At 35.6% G+C, this 27,236-nt stretch overlaps 1 protein-coding gene across 3 annotated transcripts in view; it reads left to right on the forward strand.

Moving 5' to 3' along the window:
- Positions 1-5,952: 5,952 nt before the first annotated feature.
- Positions 5,953-27,236, forward strand: part of LOC145252514 (uncharacterized) — a 204,163-nt gene continuing 182,879 nt past the window's right edge. The window contains exon 1 of one of the 3 annotated variants that reach the window (XM_080112051.1): positions 5,953-6,498. The gene's annotated coding sequence lies outside the window, so the exon portion shown is untranslated. Of the gene's footprint in view, positions 6,499-8,087; positions 8,623-18,298; positions 18,402-27,236 lie in introns of those variants that run through there. The other 2 variants (XM_080112052.1, XM_080112053.1) reach the window with 2 other exon arrangements.

The raw sequence follows: 27,236 nt of genomic DNA on the forward strand, positions 1-27,236 counted from the left end.
GCAGTCCTGAAAGCGGCTTTAGTTTCCATACATCTATTACGTTGGAAGCAGTGGAAAAAGTGATTTCTGTGCGCAATGGCAGCAGCACATTTTGGAGAGAACCATGACTGGCTGTTAGGTTTTTGCTGAAACTTTTTTGAGGGTATGAAACGGTCAATACCTACAATTAACCATTCCGTCAGGTCTAATACTATAGAGGACACATCCTTTTTAAACATGGAATGCAGAGGTAGATCAGATATAAATGTACGGAAGCTATCCCAGTCAGCCTTAGTGTATCGATATACTGTACGATGGAGAGGTACGTCTGGGGACTTATTACATTTCATTTTTATCTTAATTGATACAACAGAGTGGTCGGAAGATCCAAGAGGCGACAGAACAGAAACTGAACTAGTTCATTTGTGAACACTCTTACCAAATGTGCCAAACATACTCATTCACATGCAATCACCTAAAAAATGTAGAATCTCATTGTTCGGGAGATGGGCAGTTTATAAAAATTTCAACAAGGGTTTTTTCCCTCAGCCCCCAAATCAACAGAACCTAGATTAGCATTTCTCAACCAGGGGCCACAGGCTTTTGATTGGGGAGTTATAAGAAGGCATTCGAAAAATGTAATTCAAAATGCACAGAGGCACTGAAATTGAACCTGCTGAAGCAGAAGAGCTGGCAGAGTTCAAGTTTTCAAAAGCAATGAAGTTGGCCTTCAGTAACAAAAAAGACTTTTCCAGCTTCTGGTTGCCTGTTCAGGATGCATATCTCCTACTCAGCGAGAAGACATCTGTAATATTGTCGTGCAATTCGCTACAATATACCTTTGCAAATATGGATTTTCTAACCTGGCGATCATTAAAACAAAGTCCAGAAACCGGCTTTATGTTAGGAACGGTATTCACCGCACATAAGAGGCCTTGTCACACAAGCTCAACAAGTGTGTCATTTTCAGCAAAATTTACACTTTCATTTATAACTTAAAAAAAACTAAAACAATATTCAGCAAAATCTGCATTTTTTTTTTTTTGTTGAAGAGCAGGGGACCATAAATGTTGAGATACTCAGTAATGGAGGCACGGGTCATCAAAGGTTGAGAAATACTGGTCTAAACCATTCTTGTAATGGTCTTTTCCTGTTAACTACAGTATGTTGCTGGTTCTGTGTAGTACTAGGAGGTCCACTCTAGCAGGCTTTGCCTTCTTTCTTTGAGAAAGGGTAAATTTATTGCTAATCGCCTGAGGCGCTGCTACTGGGGAATGTTGCCGGGCTGCACAGGCATTTTTTTCAGAGTGCTCCTCCTTGGGGGTCGGGGCTGAATTTTCAATCCCACTTTCCAACCCATGTGTCACATTTCTCACTGTGGGAGAGAAATAAATGTCCACCTAAAACTTCATTTTATATATGAAGAGGTGGAGTGGGGTTAATGGCATCTACAAATTTACCCAAATTTTTAAATCAAGAAAAAAAAATTCTTACTTTTAGAGAGGTTTAAATATTGAGAACAAAAAAGACATTAATAAAACAATAAACATTGACACCCTCACCCACACAAACACATACGTATTAAGTTCATTCTGCTCAATTTTTTTTTTACGTCTATCCATCAAAAAAAAAGATGTCATGTGAATGAATGACAAATTATAAAACAAAAAGAATGTCACGTGATAAACAAAAGAAAAAATGAACAAAGTAAAATGAAAAAAGAAATTTTTTTAAAAATAGAAATCGCTCCAAATAAAACATAAAGCTACCCAATGTAAGGAGTAATATATATATATATATATATATATATATATATATATATATATATATATATATATATCTTCTATAAATATAAAAGCGAAAATGTGTGTATGTATGTATGTATGTTCGCTTTTTGTGTATGTCTTTAAAAGGCTTTTTTCCCAGAAGCGGTCGGTCAGCTCACAACTTCTTAAAACTTTTTATATCACATATAAATCATAATATCTACGAGTTAATAACGGAGGTCGCCAGTCTATTTAATTTGCTGAAATTTGAAAAGATAAGTATTCAACATTTTCTGCTCACCGCATGGGGATTAGGCTTTTTCGTATAATAAAAGCGACACTAATTCTGGCAGTATTTTTCCGCCCGTGATCGCCGGAAATGTCCGAAAGCAATCAGATTTGATCAATATGGAAATTTTCCTTATATCAGACAATTGCTATGCAATTTGGACAATCCCCTTCTATGGGGAGCTTGTTCCCCCTCCCCAATATCTTGGAAAATAAAAATAAAGAAAGCGTTCCCGCAGTAAATAAAATACTGTCCCACAGTTAAAATGTGCACCTGCCAATTCTAAATAGTTAAATAAATTCAAATGTGTTTCCATTGGTATTTCGCAGTGGCCCAATGGTTAATGTCACACATATTTTTTTCACACTTTAATTTCCAACTTTGTCTCAAGGGTTCGGGTTCGATCCTCATACTTACCTACCATACCTTTTTTTTTATTTTAACCCCCCCCCCGGGAGTTTTGATTTACCCAAAACCACACACACCTCCAAACACGCCGGGTTCCTCCCCCCGCTAGTAATTATATAAATCTCACCTGTCTGTTTAAATGTATGTATGTATGTATGTACGTCTGCCTAAAACTTTTGACAGAGGCAAAGGATTTTCCCAAGATCAGTATTGTTTGGAAGCACGATCCTCGGGCGACAAATATCGAAAAATTGGCCAAAAACATTAATTCCTTCACCTTCAACTGGGCACTTTTCTACAAGGAGGTGTTGGCTTTTTTCGCCAATATTTTCGAAAGTTATCCTCTCTTTTCGATTGTCTAGCCTTAATTTAAATGTACGTCACTTCCGGTTTGGCGATGGGCGCAACAGCAAAGATGTCACTTTTTTTTTCACATTCTTTTCCTCCTTCATGGTACGGGTTCGAGCCTGCCTGCCTACTATCATTTCCGATGAAAATAGTGAAAAGGAAAGAAGAAAGAGTAAGCTGAATGAAGAAAGAAAAGGCGTAACTTATTATGCTTGTTCATTTCACAAATCATTTTTTAATCTACCACAAACCTACCAAACAATTCTCTTTATTAATTTTATTTACTGCGGACTATTATCCTCATCTTTTATTAGTTGTTTCATGACGTTTCGGCCAACTATTCCTCTGGCCGACTTTGGGTAGGATTGAAACCGCTATCTTCAGACAATCATCACCTGGAACCGTAGAGATTCAACGTCTTTTTTTCCCTGCTGGTGACGTAATTTCACATGCATTTGCATACGCGTGTCCATATTGTGTTACATGTGCACTTGAGCCTGGACTGTTACTTGAGTGGGTGTTTTGATACATCTGCACAGAAGCAGGATTCATATGCATGAACGTATCTTGATACCAAAAAAAAAGGCGATTCAATATCGGTTCCGATTTAGATTGCCTCTTCATAAGCTGTTATCCTTTGCTCGCCTTTTCTTTACAAACAAACCTGCTAGAATGGAACTCCAGGATGCAGTATTTGTTTATCGACAAAAGCTAGCTTACTGAACAGTTCATGTTGTGTTCCAGTATTCCCTTGAACAAAAGTTGATACCTATTTGGTAATGGAGATGTTGGTGTTATTTATAGAAGTAGTGACCCCCCTTTTTTTCTTGTTCAATATTCTATTTCAATCAGACAAAAAAAAAAAAAAATCAAACACCAAAACTGAATTGAAAGAAATAAAGAAAAAAGTAAGCTAAACATAGAAAGAAAAGAAGTAGCTTATAATGCTCGTTTGTCTTACATATCAATTTCTAATCTAGCACAATAGTAATTTTATCTCGCATAGTTTTCTTTTTCTTTTCTCCACTAAAGTGAAGGCAATGCGGCTGGGCCCATAACCTGTTGAGTTAAATGAATGCTCACCATAAAGTTCTTGATTCCTTTATTGTAGAACGATTTGAAGCAAAGTGCAGCTGACTACGATATGGCCGTCTTCAAGTCCAATGTAAACAAGTTCTTGATGAGCTGTTCTCCTTAAATAATCTAATTTTACCAAAATTACACTTCTAACGATTACTATATTGTCCATTTTGACCATTGTACACTCTTTAAACCTTATCCTTGAGTGGCCTCTGGGCCTTGATAAGTGGTGATTCCCTTGTAAAAAAAAAAGAAAAAGAAAGTGAAATGTGAAATTTAATCAAATGAAGGAAAATATAAAATACGTATGAAGCGATCAAAATTTATTGAGAAACTGAAAAGTCACAAAAAATGTTGTTACAATTACAAAATGGCACTGAAATTCTTTACCAATAGTAGCTGTCCACGCGCCCACTCTCATATAGCACAGCCACGTGCAATAGTAATTTACTACTGATTTGCAAAACGTGTCAGCACGTACATCTGACAACTGGTAGGATACCCCATCCCTAGTAAAATGTGCACACACGCACACACACACACACACATACATGCCCACAGACACATATGCTAACATAGACTGAGTAATTTAATAGAAACATGATACTGTGACAATTTAATTTAATTTCAAAAAACTTAAAAAAGAAAGAAAAAAAAAGAGAAAAACTGTACAGGTTACAAAAAAATTCCACCCCTTCACAGTTCGAGTCCATAAATGCAATATCTCATAGCTCGGACTGCTAGACTTTGAAATTCCCTCCCTGTTTCCTGTTTCCTTGACTACTAACTTACAGAAGTTTAAATGTAATGTGATAGGCATTTCGCTGCTCAACTCCCCACAGACCCCCTGTTAGACACGATCACAAATGGTAGCCCCGTGCATTTCAAGTTGCAATATGGCAACACATCAAAGGCCATAAATGATCAAGTTCTCTCCGATTCTCTCTCCTCTGATCTTGAGCACGTGGTACAATGGGGAAAGAGGTGGCTGGTTAATTTAAATGCATCTAAAACCAAGCTTCTATCTTTACATCATCAATGCTCTGATCCCCGTCTAGCATCAATTGAAATGAATGGCTCTCGTCTTGGGGAGGCTCAATGTTTTGACAAGCTTCTGGATCTGACCTTACTCCTGATCTGAAATAGAACACATACATCAAATCCATTGCCAATGTCGCTGGAAAAATGGTGAGATCCTTCTACCGTTCCAATAGATATCTCGCTGCTGATGCAATTCTCTACCTATATAAGAGCCAGGTACATCCAAGGAGCTGCTAGAAATACCTTATTCTGTCTTGATAGAATTCAAAATAGACTTTGTAGCCTAGTGGGGGAGACCCTTTTCTCTTCCCTGCAACCTCTTTCCCACAGAAGAGAGGTTGCGAGCCTATCATCGCTTTATCGTTATTTTCATGGCAAGTTTTCGTCTGAGCTCCAATCCCCCCTCACCAAACTTTCACAAAAAAAAAGACACTCGTCTAGTTGAAACCACTATTAACAATTTTCCCCACTCTTTATCTGTTCCTAAACCTTCTTTCTTAGAACTGCACACCTGTTTGCTTGCTTTCCAACTGACTATAATTTGGTCGTCTTCAAGTCCAATGTAAACAAGATTTTGATGAGCCGTCCCCGTAAGTAATCCAATTTACCAAGTTTCCAGTACTAACGATTACACGATATTGTCCCATTGACTACTGTCTGTACACTCATTAAACCTTATCCTCAAGTGGCCTCCGGGCCTTGATAAGTGGTGACTCCTATGTAAAAGAAATAACTAAAAGTAATAAAATAAAATATTTTGGGTGTTTGTGTAGATTGGTGATCTTTTAAACCAACACATTTCTGGTGAATATATTATTAATACTTCCGTTTCATGTCGAAATTAGTATAAATTCCAAAAATTACGAAAAATGATTCAGTAGATGTGCTAGAACAAAAAAAAATAAAAATAAAAAATAAAATAAATATTCAGTTACGTTCTGTTTAAAAATGACGGTCCATTAATTTAAGTCAATGTGAGTCAAGGGAGATAAATCGGTTTGAGTTTGTCATGTTGAATTGGTCGCATAACTCTTGCACATTAAAACATACAATAAAACTCGACAGTTCAATGAATTCTATTTTTCACTTGTAGTTATTTTTCTACTGGGTCATTTTTTGTAATTTATACTAATTTCGGCATATAAATGTATAATAATGGTTTCACCTGAAATGCGTTGGTTTAAAAGATCGCCAATCTACACACGCACCATAATTTGGTGTTGTTTTGATGTTTACGGGCGTAAAATGGATGCTATCGAAAATACTTTCGTTTGTGACACTAAAAATAGATTAACATTTTTTTTGCGTCATCTTCTTTTTGTCAAGTAACAAAAAAAAAAAACAAAAGTCCGACATTTTCAGCGCATGCGTAAAACTCACACCCGCCCTCTTTCCCCAAAAAGTTTCAGAGAAGAAAAAAAAATAAATAAAGACAAAATAAAAATAAAACTTTCTGAGAACACGAGACAAAACTTTTATTATTTATATTTAAATCTTCTTGGAAATTTTTTTTCTTATTTGAAACGAAACGAGGAACGCAATACAAGATTTTTTTGTTTCCAAGGAATATTATTTCGACTTAAACAGGTAAGCCTTCATCAGTTTCTCTGTTATGAGCGATTGCAGCGTCACAAGTTCTTAAAAAAGAAAAAACAAAAAAACACGACCTCTATTTACTTGCCTCCCCACGAGGACAGAGTTAGATACAAGGTTGGTGTGGAGATAATGTGAAGAAAACCTAGCCCCCCCCCCCCAATGACAAAAATTAAAATTGTCTTAGTCTAAAAGGATTTCTCCTTCACTGACCCACGACCCAGGACAGAACAGATGGTGCATTATTGGTGCACTTTGCTCCTTGTTGTCATTTAAAAATTACATTGCAATTTAAAATGTTACAAAGAAAGGTGCTTCTATAGAATTTGAACCGTAGTAATCCGACTTTTGCCGAATTAAAAATTAAAATTTAGTTTAGGGTTAGGTTATAAAAACAAAAAAACAATTCGGTTCCGGGTTCAAATTCTGTAGAAATATCAAAATTAAAGTAAAATATGTTCGTAGAAGTTTAATATTGATTTTTTTTTTTTTTTTTTTTTTTTTTTTTTTTTCAGAAAACTATAATTTTTCATCTAATTTTAAATTGGCATTTATTGGTTCTTTGCTAAAATAATGGTGTTGGTGTCCCCTCTTACTTTTTGCCTTGGTTTAGAAGCACACACAAACCATAATACTTGACTTTTAGGCCTGGTAATTCATTTTTTTGTTCTGTTCTTTCTAATATTAAAGTTAGCCTCACAAAATACTAAGTTTTCTCGCTCACACGCCCCTGTTCCGAATCCGTGGCTGTAGGACGCCATCAGTGAATTGTTTTCCTTGTACCAAAACAGTGATAAACATCGTTTTAAGTTTAATTTAGACGTTTTCAAGCCGATATAAATGATTGCACACTAATAATAATAACAACAAAAAGTTTTTTAATTCGAATTATTTGATAGGTTTCTGTTGAAAACTAAAATCTTCGTTTTTACTTTAAAAACATTATCCCAATAAAAGTACTTATGCAGAATACGGACTGTGCTATTTTTTAGATAGTTTTTTTTTAAGGTTAAATTAAATTTTGGCGGACCTGAACGAGAATCCCCCCCCCTATATATTATAGTCCACTGAAATAATTACAAAAAAAAACCGAAAGCCGTTCTTAACATTAGGAGGTTGAGGGTGTTTATTCCGAAAGCTGTTCTTAGGAGGGGTGATTCTAAATTCTTGCTCAGGCCCGCCGTTTTAAGAAAGTAATCGATATTAAATCTTTATGTATATTTTTACATCGTTACTAGTGCAATGGAATTTGGAAACCGCAAATTTGTTATGAAAAGACGAATTTGGGACGCTGAAAACGTATTACACGGTTTATCGTACCTTTTCAGGTAAAAAAAAAAAAGTTTAAACTTCAATTTTTTTTACTATTCGTAAAAAAAAAAAAACTCTTTATTATTTTCAATAAGAAAGCCAACTTTGTTTACTCTTTTTTGTTATAATCTAAAAAGAAATATAAAAATAATTTTTTGGGGTTGTGTATTATATCGAATTAAACTCGGGGTTTCTTTAATCAAATGCGATTACTTATGATTGTTATCTTCACGATTCAAGTTTCCACTTCACTTCCGGTTGTTCCCTCACTCCCCTCATGCTACGAATGGCTTTTCTAAGTAGAATTAATAACGTTACTATTCAGAAAATCCATTCGTTTACTTATTCTGTACTTTATCAATTTAATAAGCAAAAGATATAGTAAAAATCCAATTCAAAACAAAGCAGCGACCGGAAGTGAAGTAGAAACTTAAAGCGTAAAGATAACAATAACATATTCATTAAATTGCCTAAAGAAAAAAAGTGAATTTACATGTGAAATATTTACGTTTTGTTTGTTTTTGTTTAAAATCATAATTCAGCTTTTTAGAATACCTTTATTGGAAGCATATGAAACATTGATTGTGGCCATTTAAAATTTACTTTTAGCAAAAAAAATGACTTTCTATCGATCAATTTAAAAGCTACACATTCACTTTTGAAATCTCGGAAGTCTACGACGTAAACAATGGTCATCCTTTTTTCTAGTTGCCACGAAACTGATTTTTAGGTCTTTAAACTGTCAATTCGAAATTAATGTCTGGAGTAAATGAACTTCAATGGAGACTAAAATTGTCAACTCTTAAGGTAGGTATGTCGTCCTCCTAAACAAGGACAAAATAAATAAATAAAATAATAAAAATAGCGCAACAGATCTTTTCTACCGCGTCACTATTCTAGGAAAGAACCAGAATATAAAATTAAAAAAAACACACGCACACACACACACACACACACACACACACACACACACAAATTGTTGTCATTTTGTAGATAGATTAACACCTTAGCCCTCTCCTCCAGTAGATTCTGCTTTTTTTAGGCGAATACGCGTGAACACATTGCATTTTTTTTTCAGATAATAATAATAATAATAATAATAATAATATAAGAACACTTATAAAAAACTACTTGATCAATTTACGTGATTTTTGGAATATGACATTTTCATGCAGTAACAAGTACGTACATTATAAAGATTTTTTTTCAGATTTTTATTGTATAAAAGATTTGTTGTGGCCCATTTATAGACTTGCACCCTTATTTTACCCGTTACGGAAGAAAAATGTCGAGTTTCTTTTACAAGACCGTGTTCGAAAAACAAAATTACCATGACATTTATTAGGTGGGTTTCTATCACTAATATATATATATATATATATATGTCATTGTCAAGATTTCAAAAATGGAAAGAGACATCGCGGTCATTTTTCTCGTTTTCGTGTAATGCTCGACACTACTTGTTTTTCAAACCGGTTAAACATTTTAAAGTAAAATAGTAAAAACTTATCCAGTTTGTTATATATTTGTTTTTTACCACTTTTTTGTAACGCTGTTTATTGTAAAACAAACCCAAAATATCATATTCAAAAATATTTTTAACGATAAATATATGTAGTCATTACAAGGCTAATTTTAAAATCTCGGTAGTTCGAATTGAGTTATCTTCCTTTATATATTAAATATGGCGGATAAGGATACACTGTGCTCGATTCCTCATAAAATTTGATTTTCCTACTTAAAAAAAAACCTACTTGATCAATTTATATAATTTTTTAAATATGACATTTTGTTTCGGTGACTGGTGAGTGGTGCGTGATTTTTCTGTTTTTTTTTTTTTTTTTTTTTTTTTAATTAGGTTAAATTCTGGACTTGTACCTAAAATGTTAACTGTTCTAAAACGCCAGAATGGCCCAGAAAATGGGGATTCATTTTACGTCAAATTTATGTGCAAAACTGATGTATAAATTCTAAAATAAACCATTTTTCTTCTTCGATCTGGTTATGGTAAAAAAAAAAAAAAAAATGTAATATCTATTCCTCTGGGGTAACCGTTAACCAAATTAGTGCTGAGAGGGGAATTATTTTATTTTTTTCTCATTAATGCAGGTACTTGTTCAAAAAACAACACTGAAACTAGGCATCTTTTTATTTCTTGCTTTATTTTTTTTTTTTTAGTTCAATATAACAATTGAATGAACCAGTTGCTAGAGGTAGAGGGGGGGGGGAGTTATGTTATTGGTTCGGTCCCGTTGTGATACCAGTCAAGGTTTGCTATGGCGTTGTCTGATAAGTCAGAGCTGTCTGTCCTAAACCATCTTTGTTGAAGTGGGGTGGGTGATGTCACAAATTTCCCGCCTGCAATCCCCATACAGAGGCAACCCCTCTCTCCCCCAAAAATGAGGCCTTAGGACGAGATCCTGGAAGCTGATTCATTCTTCCACTTTGGCCCTTTATGTTAGCTGATCAGAGAGATCCGATCAATCGGCTGATCACATCATGTCCAGTTATCTATAAGTCCATCCCCAACTGTAATATTTAATCTGATTCTTCAAATATTCCAAATCTTATTCCTCCGGTTTATTTTTCTCCTCAAATGCATACTAGATGACGGTAGCGCTAAGTGTTACATAACCGTTTACATAATGGACCGTGTTGTCCAATGTTGTACCTGGTGTATCATCTTATTTTTTTTTTTTTTTTTAAATTCAATTTTCACTCCAAACAAGGCACAGTGCCACTTTGAAGCAGGGGGCTACTATCAGGGACTTAATTTGCAGGGGCATTATGAAGGGAGATGAGTAGAAAGATGTTTGTTCACATTACACTTGAACTTCTGCATATCAGTACAGTTGGGAAAGCAGAATCCCGAAAGGGAGTTCCAAAGACCTGCAGTTCTGGGGAAGAAACTATTGGAGTAAAAGGCCTTCTTGCACCTAGGGATCTCTACTGTAAAGGGATGAGACTTACTAGCTTGTCGGGTTTGTCGGGGGCAGTTATGTCGAGGAGGCACAAGTGCTTGCAGTTCGTCAGAGCATTCCCCATTAAAGTATTTGTAGAATAGGCAGAGGGATGCAACATCTTGTCGATGGGACAGAGGCTGAAGCCTAGATGACAGTTCAGGACCTATCAGGTTGGTGACTCTCTTTTGAACCCTGTCCAGGAGCAAGAGACAAGCAGCAGATGCACCAGCCCAGATGTGACAACAGTACTCCATACATGGACGAATAGTGGCCTTACAGGATACTTTCAGGCGTAAGTAGTTTTCTAGCACGGTAGAGGGAGCCAACCTTCCTTGCAGCAGCCTTAGCAATGCTCTCAATGTATCTATTCCAGTTCATATTCCCTGTAAACATTTGGACGAGGAGTTTAAAAGAAGTACTTTCAGGCAATGTGTTCTTGGCCATTGCTATTGGTGGTAGAGAAGGTTTCTTGTAGTTATTGAAGGAAACAAGCTTAGTCTTAGCAGCATTGAATGTAACCATCCATCTTTGTCCCCATTCCACTACAGATTGGAGGTCATCCTCTAGTGTTTCTGCCATTTCCTTGGATATGTGTTCATTTGTTTTCCCCTCATATCTGTTATAGAGAGTGGTGTCATCGGCAAATATACCCATCTCCGATACAATTTTATCAGGGAGGTCATTTATGAATATCAGGAATAATAGAGGTCCAAGGATAGACCCCTGAGGTACTCCCGCATTTATGTCATATTGTTTAGATGTACGACCGTCGAGGACAACTTGGATTTTTCTCTTACTTAAGAAGGATTTAATTACATTATGAATTCTTCCAGTGATTCCATATAATCTAATTTTCCTTAGAAGACCATCGTGCCATACACTGTCAAAAGCCTTAGATATATCAAGGGCTACCGCTCTACCCTCCCCTGTTTTGTCCCATGAACGGTATATACGTTCAGAAACTACAGTTAAGATATCTACTGTTGAACAGGCTTGCCTGAATCCATATTGTTTGTCAGTCAGGAGTTTAGCAGCTGTTAGGTGTTGGACTAGGACTTGATTAACTAAGGACTCAAATATTTTGGCGAAAAGCGGTAGGAGGCTAATGGGGCGATAATTTAGTGGGTCAGTTCTTTTACCAGAATTCTTGAAGACTGGTACAACAGAAGCGATTTTCCAACAGTCAGGAAAGCAAGATTCATTAAGGCATTTATTGTAAAGTTTGGAGAGAATTGGAGCAACCTCGGCAGAGCATTTTTTTAGTAGCACAGCCGGGATGAGATCTGGTCCACATGCTTTTGAGGTGTCTAGGTTTTTTATAATAGCATGTACCTGAGAAGGAGTGATTTTTAAATCGTCTAATGTGGCGTCTGTTCGCAAAGGAAAATCAGGGAGGGAGTGGTGTACCGGGTCCAGTGTGGAGTTTGAGGCAAACCGACTGGCAAGCAGATTAGCCTTGTCAGTTGCCATGCAAGCAACCTCACGATTGTTTGATAGTGGGGGAATAGTTGACTGCCCATTATTTACTACGCTGTTGTAGATTTTCCAAAAATCCTGGGTTCCTAATTTCTGTGCTTCGATGCGTTTTCTGGTGGCTTCAGAGTAATCTGTCTTAGCTGTCTCTATCACTCTCTTACAATTATTTCTAGCTTCTATAAACTTCTGTTTATTTGAGATGGACTTATGTCGGTTGAATCTGCGGAACGCATGCTGCCTTTGACAAATGGCAGCTGCACAAGCAGAAGTAAACCATCGGGGGGAGTGGAGCTTGCTATAGAATTTTCGTGCGGGAACATGTGCTTCAATTGCAGTTTTGAACTATTCAGTGGTCTCATTTGCACACTGTTCCGCTGGAAGAGTAAAGATATTTTGCCATGGGACATATCTGATGAGTTCCCTGATGGCTTCCCAATCAGCCTTTTTGTAATACCTCGTTGTTTTGAGTAGTGGGTCTTTAATTTTAGGGCGAGAATTTAGGCTGATTTCTACCATTATCACAGTGTGGTCAGCATTCCCGAGTGGGCTGTGGGCATTTGTTGTACAATCATCGGGAACCGTTGTCAGAAAGAGATCTAGAAGTGAGGCATGTTGATCTTGCTGGTCTGGGAAACGTGTCGGAAATGTAACCATCTGGGATAGGGAATGGGATATAGAAAAGCTATGTGTTGTGCTACCAGCTACGTCTGTGTGATTAGAGAATCCTAGCCAATTACTGTAGTGGACATTGAAGTCACCAAATACATGTACTTGTGCGCTAGTATCGAGGGAGAGTGCTATATCTATGCTGTCTGAGACTTTGTTTATTAGGGTACAGTCTTGGGTTGAGGGACAGCGGTAGAGAAAATGCAAGTAGCTAATATTGTGTTGCATATTTAGTCTGAAGCTCATAAAGGCCTGGTCGTCTGATTCTAGTTTTATTTCTCTAGTCAGGGGGAGGGTGTTATGAATATAGACTCCAAGCCCATGTGGTAGAGTGGGAGATAACCAGGCATGTTAAAGTGGTTAGAGGGAATGGAGGAGTGAAGGTTAGTTTCACTTAATGCTAAGATATCCGGGGTGTTTACAAGGAGAAATAACTCAACATCATCTAAGTTAGTTCTAAGCCCGCGGATATTCGTAAATGCAAGCCTCAAGGGAGGAAAGGGGGAGCTCTGGCAGTGTCCAAATGAATAGCAATTGTCTGATATGAAGGGTTTCCCTCACATTGATCAAAGTTAATTGCTTTCAAGACATCCCCGCCTGGAAGGCCAAGAGCCGCTTGTGTTTTGGTTTGATCAGTTTCGCTTTTATATGAAAAAGACAAACACTGAAAACCAGAGATTTTTTTTTAAACTCGATCAAATAAAAGATAGACGACGTCCGTTCGCAAATCGGAAATATTACGATCTAGGAAGTATAAGGAAAGTTCTCTATAAATGTAACCGACGCGAGAAAAAAAAAAAAAAAGAAGCCTTTTGCGGACATACACAAATGTTCGCGCCCATTATATAACAGACTAGCTTGGGTGTCCAGTGTTGCCTGGATGTTTGGAGAAGTGTGTTGAGCAAGAGAAAAGGTAGTCGGTCTGTATGATTAACCACTTGATCATCGTTACTTTCCTCCTTCCCTCCCAGTTACAGGAATTTAATATTACTAAAACGACTCTATAAAAAAAAGAAAAAAAAGAAACCAACTTTGTTCTCATTGGATGACAAGCAATTAAGTTCACTTTCAGTTTTCACGCACTGTAGATAATAATTATTCACTCACCAAGTTAAGAATTCTTACACCGCCGGTCATTACTACTGGCAAAAAACAAGCAGTCTTCCCTGGAGTTCATCTGACAAGTTTCTCCATTTCCAGAAATCTCTGATTTATTTCAATCACTTGCAATTCACTTTGCATTCTCGCAACTGCTGTTTACCATTATCGTTAATAAAGGATTTTTCTGAGAGACGAATCATGCAGGAAAGTCTTCTACTCTAATAGTTTCTCTTCTTGAACTGCTAGATTTTGAAATTCCTTTCCTGCTTCTCTGAGTGAATGTAGAAATTTAGGTAACGCAAAACGACATCTTGCTGCTCAACTCCCTTCATAGAGTCCCTGTAAATATGGCCCAAAACAGTAGCCCTTTTCGTCCAAGTAGCAATTTGCTTTGTGTAGGATGAATAACAGTAAAAAAAAAAAAAACAGAAAAACAAATAATTTGGTAAATTAAACTACCTTTTGTTTATATATACACTAGCTGGAATACCCGGCATTGCTTGGATCATAAAAACTAAATAGAATTTAAATTGTGTAGCATCTTTATATTAAAACTTCTATTCCTCTCCCTTTCTCTCTAGTTTCTAACAAAATCAGATTAAGTTTATCCTCAAAGAATAAATATTGTTTTCTAAATTTTAGATATTATACATCCGGGCAACACTGATCAAGAAAATATAAACTTTGTGCGTATTTGGTTAGTAGCTTTTGACTTTTGGCTCGACATACAAATTACATACACACAGAAAACTGCCCTTTATATAATAGACTAGCAGGGATACCTGGCGTTGCCTGGGTCCATAAATAATAAATAGAAGAAATGAAGTTCCATTTGGACACACCTGCTATACTAAGGATATTTGAGCATTTTTTCATTAATATATGTCAATTTCATTGTGGGCAACGTCTATTCTATTTATAAACATGGGTGATTACCAACCAATCAGAAACCGGAATCACTCCATAAAATATACTGAATATCTTAAGAATTCCTGCACATAACTTTTTGTTTTCACACGGAAAGGAACTCTGCTCTTGGTCTGCAAACTTTTACAATTTAAAACTTCTTCAGATTGACTACCTTCCGGAAACTCTTGGTCTTCGTCTGCAAACTTTTACAAGCTTCTCTGGATTGATACTGCAATTTTGTTTGGAACGACATTTCTTTTCTCTTCTGAAACTAAAATGGTTTACAACTCAAAACTTTTCTCTTGATTAGTGAGTGTACAATTTGAAATAGGATTTTCAATACACAAAGATCTTTTATTGCAAAAGAACAAACTAGTAGAATAGTCCAACCAAGAGCATGCCAAGTATAATCTGGATGAATTCACCCAGGACTATATAGATAAGGAAGGCTCAATTGGCTAAAAAGAGGATCACCCTACTGTGACCAGGAGAGAAGTATAATGTCTGTCCAAGATCAAGGTTTAATGATCAATGCTTTTAAGAAGAGGAGTCGTCTCAGCAATGACAACAAGTGCAGGCTCTGCCACACAGAAATAAAGAGTGTGAATAACCTGACATCCAGCTTTAAGGTTCTGCTGGGAGACGGCTACTATATCATGCGACACAATGGAGTATTTAAATATCTCCACTAGACCAAATATCGAATGTAGCTGCAAATCCTGGGAACACATACCAGAAAGAACAATAGGAAATAAGTCCTACACCAGCCAGTATGACTATGCAATTCCTATAGCTATGTACCTAGAAAATGGTGCTATTAAACCTGACATAGTGATATGGGACAAAGAAAAAAAAAAGCAACCCTAGTAGAAGCTAGTGTCCCCACTAATGCTGTCTTAAACAGAGCTGATAGGGAAAAGATAAAGAAAACATTAAAGTCTTATGTACGGCATGAAAAGAAACTAGAATCTTAAGATCTCCATCATTCCAGTAATTATAGGAGCACCCGGACTCATGAACAAAGAATTTAAAAAAACTATCTGACAAATATACCCGGTGTACCAAATGCAAGAGAGATACAAACAATTGCACTTAAAGAGATGGTTAGAATCTTAAAAAGGTCTCTGTTGGAATGTCTGAGAAAGTGGGTTGCTTTTCAAAGTTTTTTCTGGAGTGGAACCTCATGGAAACATTCCACTGGACTATGCAATAATTTGGTTGTCTTATGCACAAAACAGCATATAAAATTCAAAATGAAATGGAGAAACTCTTATCATTTTTAGTGCGATTTCTTTGGTATTGACTGTATAATAAGAATATTATAAAAGCAAACTTAATAGTGGCAAGGCAAATTAATTTTTCAAATATCGCAGGTTTATGTTAAGTCTAGCGTTTTTAAACAAACGTTTTTAAATATTCATATAATAATAAAATAGATTTGCAAAATGGAATTTAACATTTTGTTTATTTGTTCCTTATTCTAATGTAGAAATTGCGGAACCCCTTGAGTCTGGGGAACCTTGGTTGAAAAGCACTGATCTATAGGATGCTCCATCTCCAGCTAAAACAAAATAAAAAAAATGGATGCATTTTGAGAATATCCATTCTTGTTTTTTACATAGAGAAAAAAAGCATTTTAAACTGATCTTTTTTTTATATATAGAAGTTGCACATGGTCATGTCACCCATCATCACCGTTTGCTCACTTTTATTTAATTGGAAAGAGGAAACTTGAACAATAAATTGAGATGGGATAATTTTGTGTCTTTTTTTTTTTTTTTTTTTTTTTTTTTTTGTGTGTGTGGTCGACGCTTTGTGAAAAATTAACAAAACTGTTTTGTCTTTTGTGATGAGTCAGTTTGAATTGAATGGACAACTGTTTTTAAAGATCTCCGCATCTATTGTGCATAAAAATGGAAAAAAAAAAAAAAAAAAATGAACATTCGGAATAAAACGAAAAAAAAAAAATTTACGAAGCAAAAAAAGCTTTCACCTTGAGCTGATAAAAAAACAAAAAAACAAGCAAGATCATAATTATCAGCATCCCTCTCCTCATCCTCATCAGTAGAAAATCCACTTTGCATGTTGACATACATTAGACAGCTTTTTTATGGAAATCGCTCCAAACAAGGCATAAAGCCACTTGATGTAAGGAGCTAACACAAAAGATTGCTCATGAATATGAGGACTAAAGAACAAAATCTCTGCCCAAGTCTTTGTTATTCCTCTTTCCCGCAAGTCTGTTCTTGTCACTTCCTTCCATGTTTTCCTTGCCCTTACCCTGCTACCTCAACTGATCTACATCTGCTAACCCAAGGGCTCATCCATTCTTTCAACATACGATCAAAGTTTCCTGTTTTGCATACATCTTGCTATGTTATTCAAATTTAATCTTCCTCTTAGGTCTTCAGATCTAAGCCTGTCTTTATGACTCGCATTACACATCCATCATATCATCCCTACATCATTTCTCTCCATGCAACGTCTTCAACCTTTACTAGGCAGGTTTCATACTTCTATACGTCAGCACACTGTGTATACATGCTTGATAGAGGATGGGTTAGATTATTGCTAATCCCCTGAGGCACATCTACAGGGTCATGCAAACCGGGTTGCTCAGGTATATTTTGTGGGCCAAGGTGCATTTCACTTGGTGAGCTGACTTTTCAAAACTCTGTCTGCACTTGTGCCTAATCTCTTGTGGAGACGATAATCAAGCATTGATAGATAAGCCCTGACTGGTACAATCATTTTAGGTCAGAGTGGACCTGGGAGTAGTGGTAATTAAGGGGTGACTCCTTACTCCGCAAAGCTCCCAAATAAGGGCCTTAGCACTGGATGCTCTTTAAGCTTATGACTCAGGAACACCGTTAAAAAAAAAAGTGTCGATATCTGTTTTGTTTTGTCCTTTTTATCATTATTATTTTTTTTATTTATTTTTATTATTATTTTATTATTCACTCTCTATTTCTGTTGTGGGAAAATTTTTACATTTATTTGGGGAGAGACCAGTCGAGTCTATTAATATGATTATTCCATGTCAATGGAGTTGTGAATAAAGCAGCAGATGTCAAGTTAAAAATGAAACTTGAAAACTCATCTGGGTATAACAAGAGGAGGAGGGAGATAGGACATGGGGTATGGAGTTTTATGAACTAATTTTTTTTTTTTAAGTTGCCTCACCCCCAATTCTGCCCGTTGTCATCACTCATTTTTTTTTTTTTTATATTCTCTTTCACACATCTATTGTACTACGACTGTGTGTGTGTGTGTGTGTGTGTGTTGGTCTGCCTCTCTCTCTCTCTCTCTCTCTCTCTCTCTCTCTCTCTCTCTCTCTCTCTCTCTCTCTTCACTGCAGTTGAGTGGCTGAGGCTGAATGACTGGTATGACAGTTTTCTCTGACCATCCATACTCGCTTCTCCGTCATCTGAACCAGCACAAGAAGGATTTCTGCAGAAAATTCACTCTCAGGTATGAGTAGCTATGTAGATTCTCTAACCTTTATTTCTGTAAGGAAAACACACACACACACTGACATATATATATATATATATATATATATATATATATATATATATATATATATATACTAGCTAACACTACCCACTGGTACTAGTAATGTCATCTATATTACAGAAAAAGAAATAAAAAAATTTTATTTAACATTTTGATAACATGGAGAAAAATAACAAAAATATGGTTGCCAGATTTTGATGTATTAACAATGTTGAGGAGATATACTGTGTACGAACATAGTCAAATTTTATTAAGGAAAAAGAATGTTATTTTATGTGATCTTTTCGATATGAAAAGTTGTGATTTGATTTTGTTCAAGCATAAAAATTAAAATAATTTGTCATTAAAAACTGGTGATTATAATAGAATGAATAGACCAAAAAGTGTGTGATAGTCTGCCTCTCTTTTTCTTCACTGCAGCTGGGTGGCTGAATGACTATCTAGATGGCGGTTTTGACTTGCTTCTTCATCTTCTGAATCAGCACAAGAATTTCTGCAGAAATCTCCTCACCCCAGGTACGAATAAAAGGAGTCATCTAAAAAACAAAAATTATCTATCTATCTATCTATCTATATATGTATGTATATATATATATATATATATATATATATATATATATATATATATATATATATATATATATAGACGTTTTTTTCATATGTTTTGAAATCAATTAGTTTTAGGGTGGGTGTCCCCCTATAAACATTACAATAAATGTTTTGTTAAATTTGTTTTTGCAAACTTTACATATCTCTATTTCTTTTTATCTTTTATTTTTTCCAAATCCTTTTTCATTCAGTATAAAAACTTTCCAACAGTTTTTTGAAGAACATACATCTGTCTCTCAGGAGTTGCTTCTTGATCTTCTGCTATTCAACGAAACATGTATAAGACATGTTTCTTGAAAGAAAAAAAAAATTATGTGTGAATTAAATTAATGATTATATATATATATATATATATATATATATATATATATATATAATTTAGTATAATATTCCATTTATATAAACGTTTCTGGCTACAGCTGAACTCTATTCGAATTTTATTATTCAAAGTCTTACCTGACAATTCATGTTTGGTCAAATCTGGGTAGTAAACTTTTTGTTTCTGAATTTTTAAGATGAGGATTCATAATTCATACTATTTGGATTATTTGGACTACTGCTCTCATCTTGAGTTTTATTTTCACAACGTTTTGGTTGGTGTAACCTTGCAATCATATTTTGAGTATCGCCCACACTGAAGATTGAACCTTCAACCTCCAGAAGAGTGTAACTTACAACTGAATTTTATCAAGTACTTTATCAGGCGATACTCAAAATACAATTGCAAATTACTCAGGACTTTGTATTATTTAGATTCTTCAGACTACTGTTTTCATCTTGAGTGTTATTTTAACGTTTTGGTCGATGTAACCTCCAACCTTCTTCAGGTATATCTTGTCAAACTCGGGAATTTGATATATTATTTACTAGCTGGGCGCCCGGCGTTGCCCAGTCGTACAATACTGTTAAACATGATGTTTTAATTTATGCAGATTGGGTATGTATTATCATAGAATCAATCCTCTATCGATTATTATATATTATAAGGAATAATTTGCCCGGTGGACTAATTCACAAAAAATAATTAATAAATGCAAACAAACAATAATGATAATGTAGTTCATCAAATTCCGTCTGTGTTTGTTTACAATATCACGTCAGCTGATATTTGGGCTTGGTGATGAATGGCTTGGAAAAGTCACTTCTGATTAATGTTTTGTTTTAAAATATGTAAATGAAGAAATGGTACCTCTTTATCATAAATTGAACTCATTAATAAGAATGAATTAAAATAAAATGGTGAGGTACACTCGGGATTGAACTGGAGACCATTCGATCTGTAGTCTTAAACTCTACCACTGAGCTAAATCTCCAGATGACAATAGCTATGTTCTTCTTTTTTTTTTTTTTTTATGAAGAAAAGAAATACTATTTTTAGGATCGGATTTTTTGGATTTTTGATACTTATCGGATGAATTTCTGTACTAAATATATATATATATATATATAAGAACACTGCCAGATATATAAATTACACCTTTGTGTGAAATTTGCAAAAGATAAGGCTTAGCCGTTTCAGAACCTATGAGGAAGGAACTTGCGCACGCACACACACACACACACACACACACACACACACACACACAAAGTGACTTTTATATAGCACTAGAGATAACTGATGGTTCCCATATTGTGCTAAATTCTATACTTAATGCATATACTGTTGCCACATCTGGGCAGGAGCTGCTAGAAAGGACTTGTCCTGCCTTGATAGAGTTCAAAATAGACTTCGTAGCCTCGTAGGAGATGTCCTTTTCTCCTCCCTGCAACCTCTATCTCACAGAAGAGATGTTGCGAGTTTGTCTCTGATGTATCGTTATTTTTATGGAAAGTGTTCAACTGAGCTTCAATCTATGATCCCCCCTCGCCAAACTTTCACAAGAAACACTCGTCTAGCTGTAAATACTATCAATAATTTCCCCCACTCTTTATCTGTACCTAAACCTAAACGTAGATTCCATGAACAAAGCTTCTTTCTTAGAACTGCACGCCTGTGGAATTGTCTTCCGTTTTCCTGCTTTCCGGCTGACTACAATATGGTTGTGTTCAAGTCTAAAGTTAATAAGTTCTTGATGAGCCGTTCCATATAAGTTATCAAATTTACCAAATTTTCATTACTAATTATTACTATATTGACCAATTTCTACTGTACACTCTTTAACCCTTATCCTTGAGTGGCCTCTGGGCCTTGATAATGTGGTGATGCATATGTAAAAAAAAAAAAAAAAAAAAAATAATACTTTTGACTTCTATCTGGTCGTGGCTGACAGAATGAGAGCATGCTACCCCCATGGATTTAATAAAGGATTCTGTTGAAATTCCATGCAAATTCTTGAGTTTGGCAGAAAGATTCTTGAGTTTGACAAGATACACTTGAAGAAGGTCGGAGGTTACATCGGCCAAAACGTTGTGAAAATAAGTGGAGATGAAACAATAGTTCGAATAGTCCATTTAATATGAAACTTCTTTATTTGAAATTATATCATCTCTGCATATTTTTATACTTTTCATGGATTAAGGCACTGTTTTTGTATCGTTTATGCATGTTATTTTTTCTCCATGTGTAAAGTTTTATTTCGTTAACACTATATACCTATAAAAGTGAGAATGTGTGCATGTGAAGACACTTCTCAACCTATATACTCAACAGATTTTTTATCTACAGCTTGAAATGTGGTATATAGGGCATTCAGATATGTGGAAAACTTTTTAATCTGTTCTCATCCGGAAAAAAAGTGCTGCTAAGGGGTCAAAATTGAAAAATTGGTACGTGGGAGGCCACCGGATTTTTATGTTTTCAACTGTTTTGCTACTGCATGCACAGTCATGAAATATGACAGCTTCCTCGTGTTAAATACGAGTTGGTTGAAAACATTCTTTAAAAGTCATATCAAACTGGTGTATTGGCTATCGTACTTGACTCACTGTCTTTAGGTTTTAGTTTTGATCTCGGCTGGAGTATTTTTTTTTTATTTACAAGAAGTGAACTGTTTAGAAAAAACATAATACTTGCATGCACATGTCTCACTTTCTTTCCTCTTTTTTTTTTTTTTTTTTTTTTTTTTTTTTAAAGGAATTTAACGTTACGTTTAATACCTACGATATTTTTGTTTATAATAAATAAGAATTCTGCATTAATTAACATAGAATACTTATGCATATTTTCCGACTGGGCAACGCTGGGCTGCCTACTGGTATTTATATAAAATAAGGAATGCATATATGTTTATGTATTTAAGTCTACACGATTTACTCCTAGTCCTAAACTAATTAATCAATCATGAATGGATTAATTTCTTAATTTTTTTTATTTTTTTTTACCCCTCCAGCCTCTATTTCGTACCCTGATATAGTCACAAGAAACTGAAATTCTGGAAAATTCTAAATTTCTTTTATGCATATAGTTTGAATTTCATTAACATTAAATATACATATTTGGTGTTTTGAGCGAGTTCTGATCTCGTAGCTCACTTGGGTGTGTGTGTGTGGGAGAGGGAGTACATAAAGAGTTGGCATCACTTCCATTGTCTTTCCTGGAAAATTTTATGCATATGATTTGAAATTTTATCTAAATAGGATATATTTGAAGTTTTAAAGGAGTATTAGTTTCCATGGCTCCCTTAGCATGGCACTTGGAGATCCGGGACCATTTTTATTGTCTTACTCGGAGAATTTTACATGTGAATACAGTTTTATATTAGATTGTCCCAAAAGTTTGTAAACACTTGCAAAAAATTGAAATTTTACTCATCAAGTGAATTTTTTTATTATTAATATAATAAAAAAAAAAAAATTAATCCTCAAAATAAAAACCGTTATTTTCCAAGATTTTCTCCCATCGATTTGCAAGCTTTCGGATGTGGTCAAAGTACCATTCAAAGAATTCTTGACATGCTTCCTCGATTTCATCATACAAGTTAAATCCGCAACCCTTCAGAAAGTGTTCATTGAGTTGAAAATACTGTGATCTGATGGAACACAGTCAGAATTGTAGGCTGGATGTGTCAGAACCTCAATACCGTACAGCTCTTCAAACTTGTCTTTGGTTTCCTGGCGGTGTGTGGCTTGGCATTGCCCTGCTGCATCAAAGCAAACTTTTGGTTGATCAAAGCCGGGTACTTTAACTTCAACTTTTTGTAGACCCGCTCCAGCTGCTTACAGTAAAGTTTGACACTGATGGCACGATCATTCGGAACCGACTCAAAAAGCACGATTCCTTCAAAGTTCCAAAAAACGCACATGACTTTATTGCCGAGTCGATCTTGTTTTGAAATCGATGGTGTCTCTTGTCCTTTGTCGGCAGATTTCAACTTTAAGTTGAAGCTTGTGCTTATCTTGGAGCAGCTTTTTGTGAACAAAATCAAGTTGCTTCAAGTGTCGGTGAATTGTCGATTTGCCAACTCCTAGCTCATCAGCTAATTCTCGAGTGCTCAATGAAGGCGCAATGTCCAAGCTGGTTTGCAAGTTTCTATCATCCAACTTTAACGACCGTACCGAACGAGGCTTATCTTCAAGACTCATGTCGCCAGAATCGAAACACTTATATCACTTTGAGATCGCTGCATATGCAATTGTTTCTTCACCTTCGGCAGCACAAATTTCTTCTGCGGCTTTCCTTGTTGAAAGACTGCGCTTCCAGCAGTAACAAATCAAAACCTACAGCCCAATTTTATCAATTGCCATATGGAATTAAAATATGAGCAATATAAATGCAAAAAACAAAAATTTCAGAAAAATTCAATTTTTCACAAGTGTTTATGAACAGGTGGAACAATCTGATATTTTATGTAGATTCTCTAACCTTCCTTTCTCTAGAGAACACACGTTTACATGTATAACAAAACTAGCAAAAACTACTCGTCCTCTGAGAAACAATTGATGATGTTGTAGTCTTCATTACATAAAAACAAAGAAATATCATCTGACATTGGAGAAAGACAAAAAAATATGGTTGTTGTAATGTTCTTATTTTTTATTTTATTTTATATTTTTATCTCAAACGAGGCATATTGCTCCTTGCATGTAAGGGGCTACTATTTGGGATTGTGTCTAATGGAGCACTGTGGGGAGTTGAGCTGTTCACATTGCATTTAAACTTCTGTAGGTTAATAATCAGTAAAACAAGAAACAGAGAGGAAATCCCAAAGTCAAAATGGCATAATATAAAAGATAAAAAGTAATTGCAACTTCTCTTCCAATTTTCGGATTTTGTAGTCATGCTCAAATACATTTCATATTCTCTTAATGGATTGATAATTGCTATTTCTTCTGAGGAGTTAAGGGCAGAATAGATTCATTGATTGATATAATAATTAAATGAATGATTTTTGTGCTACGAAACAGTTGCAGTCAAAAATTGTGAATGCCAATGTACTTAAAGGAATAAATTGTAAGATGGTCAACATCATGAAATTTTGAATATAAACTTTTGTCATTTATTTGTTACATATATATATCTCCATCCATAGCCTTGAGTCCCTGGAGGGGCATAGGCCATCCACAATTTTTTAGATGCTTTTGTAGCTAGTAGTTTTTTTTTTTTTGCATGAGAGTGCTAGCCCTATGCCCAACCTTCTCAGAAGGTACATACAGCACCTAGCTTCCCCAATGGTCACCCATCTGGTACTGGTCACGCTCAATGTTGCTTAACTTGGGTGATCTGGCAAGAACTGGTGTGTCAACGGGATTGTGCCGTACATATAGCATATTTTTGGTTCTGGATATGACCTTAAACTATATCCAGTGATGAGACCCCAGCTTGCGGGCTTTGGAGTGTGGAACCACCCTTTAATTGCCATTGCTCCCAGGTCCACTCTCACCCGGAGTGGTAGTACCTTTTAGGGCCCCAACTATGGGTTAATAGAAACCAACTTGAAAACAACAAATATATTCTATTAAAAAATTTTTCTTCCGAATCTTTGGATTCAGCATTAAATAACCTGAAAAGGGTTGATATGCCGTAAAACAAAAACAACCAAACCTGTAGCATATTTGAAAATATTGTTATATTATCGATTTAATATAGTTCAGATAAATAAAAAAAAAAAATTGTATTTATTCGTTTCGAAATATGTCATATATTGAAAGTGAAAATATTTTATATCTTTGAATTAAGTAAATTCAAAATGTTTTAATATAAATACAATTCATATAAAAATTAAAAATATCCGCATTTCTTCATGCAGCTAAATAGGCCTACCTCAATACATTACTGCACTAGATGATGATTTAAAAGACTTTAAATTGCAAGTGATGTAAAATGGGATAGAAAAAGAATTAAAACAAATGAATGGATAAAATCAAGGGGTAGGTTAGTAAGACTTTATGAATCCTCCCCCCCCCCCTTAACTTCCGGTTTGTTCTAGAATTGAAAACAGTTCACCTTTTAATTGGGAGTGTTTCACCTTTAATTGGAAGTGGGGATTCGGTAAGAATCTAGAGAAAATAAAATAGGTCTGTGGATGGTGTTCTTCCCAAATAAATACAATTAGGGAGGTCATGAGCCAAAATATAGTCCAGGGGTGGGTGGGTGGGTGATGTTGTTAATCTTGAGGATATTGGTTGTCAGTCTTTGGTATATGATTAGTTTGGGTTCAGTGGAAGAATTGCCAGTGTCTGTGGGATAGTGGTGTGTGGTGGTAGTGGTGGGTAGTTTTTGTTTTTTCTGTCATCAAAGGCTTTCAGCTAGTAATTACCAAGTCAGCCTTTAGGAAAATACAAGCCATAAACTGAAAAAACAAGTAGTTAGGGTCAGGATGGGGGGGCACTTGAAGCATTCCTTCATTCTTCTTTTAACTGAAGACACATTTACTTACCATCATTTTATAACTGACACCAAAAATTTTTTTCGTCCCCCTCCTGACAAAGGAGGGATTGAATCTAGTAATTCAGTCCTGTTCCACCGTTCGTCTGTTCCTACTTTTCTCAATAATCAAGCCTTGGATTTTTTAAAAAAATTTTGCACAAATGGTGAAAGTAAATTTTTGCGAGAACAGATTTTCTGAGATAACTCTGGTTGCCTCTCTAGGGGGCATTATAGGGGTAAAATTGCCCCCCCAAATCTTTCATCCGTTTGTTTGTGCGCACTTTTCTGAGTAACTACCCATGGGATTTAAAAAAAATTTTTTGCACAAACATTAGTCATGGTGAAAGTAAAGTTTTCATTTGTGGAGGGGGACCCCCACATGCTCAGTTTGTTTGTGTATGTGTATGTGTGTGTGTGTGTGTGTGTGTGTGTGTGTGTGTGTGTGTGTTTTTTTACTCGTATGTACTCCAAACGAGACATATTGTCACTGAGACATAAGGGGCTACTGTGAATTAAAAACCATGTTCGTTTTTTTTTATTTTTTATAATCATGTTCATCTCACACAAGGCACATCACATTGACACTTTGACATGAGAGGCTACTGTTTTGGACCATGTTTAGGTGAGATGAACAAGGTTTTGGTTTACATTACATTTAAACTTCTGCATGTCAGTACAGTCAGGGAAGCTGATAGCAGGAAGGAAATTCCAAAGTCTAGCTGTCAGAGGGAAAAAACTATTAGAGTAGAAGGCTTCCTGGCATTTAAGAACCTCTACAGTGAAGGGGTGTGATTTTGTTGCTGAGCGGGTTTGTCGAGGGCATGTACGTTAAGGAGGCACAAATGTGACGAGTTCATCAGAGCATATTCGATTAAAATATTTGTAAAACGTGCACATGGATGCAACATTATGGCAATGAGACAAGAGTTGAAGCTTAATTGACAGTGCGGGACCTGTTAGATTGGAGACTCTTCTTTGGACCCTGTCCAAGAGAGAGAGAGAGACTAGTGGTGGATATACCAACCCAGATTTGACAATAATACTCCATGCATGGGCGAATGGTGGCTCTGTAGAGGTACAGGGTACTCTCAAGTGTGAGTAATCTTCTAGTACGATCTTTGTAGCAGCTTTCGCAATGTCCTTAATGTATTCGTTTGTGAATGTTAATTCGAGGAGTTTGAAGGAAGAACTGTCAGGTAGGGTGTTATTTGTTATGGCTATTAGTGGTTGGGAATGTTTCTTGTAATTTTTAAAGGAAATTGGCTTAGTCTTAGTAGCATTAAATCAGCATTAGTTATAAAGAGCTCAGTAAATAGAGATCTAAACTGTTTTAATTTTGGAAATATTTTTAATGGTTCAAAAGTTTTGAGAATTTA

The sequence above is a fragment of the Euprymna scolopes genome, chromosome 29 (assembly GCF_053919585.1).
Source record: "Euprymna scolopes isolate OS-2025 chromosome 29, ASM5391958v1, whole genome shotgun sequence".
NCBI classification, from domain to species: domain Eukaryota; kingdom Metazoa; phylum Mollusca; class Cephalopoda; order Sepiida; family Sepiolidae; genus Euprymna; species Euprymna scolopes.